Source organism: Penaeus japonicus, unplaced genomic scaffold (genome assembly GCF_977035675.1).
Source record: "Penaeus japonicus unplaced genomic scaffold, GWHDUDI00000001_assembly GWHDUDI00000001, whole genome shotgun sequence".
Classification (NCBI taxonomy): domain Eukaryota; kingdom Metazoa; phylum Arthropoda; class Malacostraca; order Decapoda; family Penaeidae; genus Penaeus; species Penaeus japonicus.
Genome location: NW_028234403.1, coordinates 8,385,190 through 8,390,189, shown reverse-complemented (window position 1 = coordinate 8,390,189; position 5,000 = coordinate 8,385,190).

The window sequence follows — 5,000 nt, the reverse complement described above, 5'->3', positions numbered from 1 at the left end:
TGATCATCCCAGCATATCATCAATGATTATATAAAGATGTTAAATGTTATTTGTGTTTGCAAATAAAGAGATAAATGTTTCACCGTTGTCAGTTCTCCTTATTCGGGGGTAATATGAGACAAGATTGGCGTATGGGTGGGGTTATTTTTATTGTTTGTTTTAGTTGAGTTTTTTTTGGTTTCTTGTGTTGTTGTTTGGTTTTTTGGGTTAGTGAGGGGGGGGGGGGGTTTTAAATTTGTTTTTGTTTTTGTTTTTTTTGTTATTGGGTGGGGGGGGGGGGGGTGGGGGGGGGGGGTTGGGGGGGGTGGGGGGGGCGTCTGTTTTTTATTGTTTGGGGGTTGTGTGTGTGTTGTTGTGGTTGTTGGTGGTTGTTTGTTTGGGGGGGTGTTGTGTATAGTTGTTTGATTGTTGTGGTTTTGGGTTTGATGGTGATTATTGTGGGGGTGGGGTGTTTTTGTGTGTGTAGGTGAGTGTGGTTTGTTTTGGTTTTTGATTTTTGGGGGGTGGGGGGGGGGGGGGGGGGGGGGGGGGGGTGGGGGGGGGGGGGGGGGGGGGCGTAGTTATTGTTTGGGGTTTTTGGTTGGGGTGTGTTGTGTGTGGTGGTGGTGTGTGTGAGGTGTGAGGGGTTAGTTTGGTGGTGTGGATGGTGGGTGTGTGTATGTATGTGGTGGTGTGGTGTTGTGTTTTTGTTTTGTGTTTTTTTTGTGTTGTTTGTTTGTTGGTGGGTGTGGGGTTAGTTTTTTGTTGTTGTGTTGGTTTGATTTGGTGGGTGTTGTTATTTTGTGTTGTTTTGTTTGAGTTATTTGTGTTTGTGTTTTTGGGGTTTGTTTTTTTTGTTAAAGTTGGTTTAGTTTGTTTGTATTTTGTTTTTATGTGGTTTTTATTGTGAGGATGATATTGATTTGAATAAGATTGGTTATTTTAGGGGGAACAGGGTTGCAAGCGTTTTTTGGGTTATGGCGGTTTGGGGGGTCTCTTCAAGTTGGCGCTGGGGGTTTGGGATGCGTGAGAGAGTTGGGGGTTTTTTTATTTTTTTTTTTTGGGGTGTTTTGTGTGTGTGTGTGGTTGTGTGTGTGTGGTGGGGTGTGTGTTTTTGAGTGGGTGTGGGGTGGTGTGTTGTGGGTGTTGTTTCTCCTTTGTGTCTGGTGTGGGGGTTTGTGTGTGGTGGTGTGTGTGTGGTTGTGTGGGTGAGTGTGTTGGTGGTGGTTTTTGTTTGGGTTGGTGGGGGGTGTGGTTTGGTTGTGGGGGGGGGGGGGGGGGGGGGGGGGGGGGGGGGGGGGGGGGGGTGTTTTTTTATGTGTGTTTTGTTGGTGTGTGGTGTGTGTGTGGTGTGTTTGGTGTGAGTGTTGTGTTGGGTGGGTGGGTGGGGCGGTGTGGTGTGGGGTTGAGTGTTGGGGTGTGTTGGTGGTTGTGTGTGTGGTGTGTGTGTGTTGTGTGTGTGTGGTGGTGTATGTGGGTGTGTGTTTTGGTGGGTGGTGTGAGTTGTGTGTGTGTGGGTGTTGTTGGGTTTTTGTGGGTTTTTGTGTTGTGTGTGTGTGGGTGGTTGTGTGGGTGTCTGTATGTGGGGTGGTGGTCGTGTGTGTGGTGGGTTGTGGGGGGTCGTGTGGTTGTTGTGTGTGTGGTGGTGTTGTGTGGTGTGGTGTGAGTGTCTGGGGGACTCTCTTCACACTCTTTTTATCACACCACATTTTCAACAAACACTCTCCTCTAATTTTCTCTATCTATTTGGTTTTTGGTTTTATTATATTTTTATAATATTTTATTTTTATAAAATTTATAATTTTGAGTTTATATATTTTGTTTTTATATATATATATTATATATATAATATATATATATATATATATATACATATATCATACATACAACCACATCACACACTCATACACACACACACACACAACACACACACACACACACACACAAACACACACACACCCACACACACTCACATAATATATATATATATATATATATATAAATAAAATATATATATATATTATATTTATATATATATATATATAAATATGTATCTATATACAAATACAAATATATATATAAATATATTAAATAAAAATATATAAATATATATAGATATGTATATATATACAAAGTATTATTTAATATATATATATATATATAAATATATCTTAATAATATATATATATAATATATTTATATGTCTATGTAGATATATATATATTATATATTTATATATATATATATATGAATAAGTATCTATATTATATAATAAATATAATATATATAATATATATATAAGAATATTATTATATATATATATAAATCTTTATATAAATATATATATATATATTCATATATATAATGTCTATACATCTTTATTAAAATCATACATACATACACACATTCATATATATATTATATATATATATTAATATATCTAAATAACTCGTAAATATTATTAATATACTACATATGTGTGTTGTTTGAGTGTTGTGTGTGAGTGTGTGTGTGTGTTGTGTGTGTGTGTGTATGTTGGGTTAATATGTGTGAAGGTGTGTGTGGTTATATATACACTACGAACTCCCACAACTATAACTATTATTTATAATAGGTATAAAAATATTCGCACTATAATATGAGTGATTTGATGTAATGATGAATCTATATATGTATCTACTCTCTCTCTCATCTCTCCTTTCGCTATATATATATATATATATATATAAATAGAATATTATATATATATATTATATATATATTATATTTAAGATATTTATAGTTAATAATTGATAGATAGATAGAATAGAACAGATCACATAATAGTAATAACTTATATAGATCTATATATATTATATATATATTATATATATAACAATATATAAAACTCTATATATATATATACATATATATGACTTGCAAAGCAAAACACTCTTCCGTGTTGGATAAGGCTAGTATACAACCACAATACCCAAAATAGATTTATTAAAATGAACGACAGTTTCAAGCACCAATCCATCTGGATCCCATCTACAGGTCTGAAGATGGATCCAGATGGATCTTGAAAACCTTCGTTTCATTTTCAATAAATCTATTTTAGAGAGCGTGTATAGTAGGTTTATCTGCCATACATATATATATATATATTATATCCTTAATATATATATTTATTATATATATATAATATACTCACTTATATATATATAATATATTATGTAATTTATATATATATATATATATATATATATAATAACTTTATATATATATATTATGAAAGATAGATAGTAGATATGTAGAATAGATAGATACATAGATATATATTATATATATATACATATATATATATATTATATTTATATATTATATATTTATATATATATTATACATATATATATCTATATATACATACATATATATATATACATATATATATATATATCTATATATATTTATATATATATATGGGTGCGCGCGCTGTGTGTGTTTGTGGTGTGTGTGTGTGTGTTTTGTCAGTGTGACAGTGTATGTTTGTGTGTATATACTATATATATTTATAGATAATATAAATATAATATATATATGCAATATACCCACTATACACAAAATAGATTATTGAAATGAAACAAGATTTATATAAATATATATAAATATATATATTATATAAGTATATATAAATATATATATATATGTATATATATATAATATATATATATATAATATATTTATATATATATATATATGTGTGTGGGTGTGTTGTATGTATGTATATAGATGTATATTATATAGGGGATATATATATATATATTATTATATATATATTATATATATATATATATATATATATATTATATATATATACTGTATATAATATATATTATATATAACTATATAACTCAACTATATATATATATATATATATATATATGTGCATATGTATATATGTGTGTATGTATGTATATATATTTGTATATACAGTATTTACAGGGTATATGATAACAAAATTCATCGTCTATCACATTTGTTATAAGAAAACTATTTGTGTCACGATTTTGAAAAAAAAGACAAGAAAAAATCTTATCAGGTATATGACACTTGAAATCTCAGCTTTGATGCATTCAACAATATGAACAATATCCTGTAGTTTGATTGCCACATTTCGTGCAAACATAATACTGCTGGATCATTCTATCCAATTTTGCTTGACCAAAATCTGTTTTATAATGCCAGCTATTTTAGTTACCAATCAGGTATTCCTGGCTTCGGCACTTATCTTTAGGATTCAAAGATATCTCAATCAGTAAATGCATTTTAATAACAATACTCTACCCCTACCCGGGAGGGGGGTGGGGTGGGGGGGGGGGGGGGGGGGGGGGGGGGGGGCCACAGCACCCCCCCCCCTTCCGTGTATTCCCCATAATGAAAAAAGAAAAAAAAAACAAATCCTCATAGTATGACTAAAACATACATTCAATTTTACTAACATGATCGTGCAAGCATCCCAATCAAGATGAATATCATCAGGGATGCGGCCTTGTATTAGACATGGCTTTACGTCGATTGAAATACAAAGTCAACGAAATTCCCGCCAAAGAACCAATCAGTCTGAGCGATGACCTCGAATTGCTCTGATTTTTTCTCGTCTTCCCATTCCTTCTTTGTCCATGTTACGCCAATTTAAAGTCTGGGGGAGATTAAACCGCATTAGAAGAAATTTGTGGGACGGTGTAGGTAGGATGAGGAGGGGAAAATTGGGGGAAAATTGAAGGGCATTGTCGGGGAGAGAGAGAAAGAGAGGGGGGGGGGAGGGAGAGAGAAGGGGAGAGAAGAAAAGGGAGAATTTAGAGAAGGTGGAAGATGGGGAAGGGTGGAAGGGGAGAAGAGAGGGGGGGAGGGAGAGGGGGAGAGAAGAAAAGGGAGAATTGAGAGAGATGGTGGGATAGGGGAAGGGTGGAAGGGGAGAAGAGAGAGAAGGTGGGATAGGGGAAAAGAGGGGGGGGGAGAAGAGAGAGAAGGTGGGATAG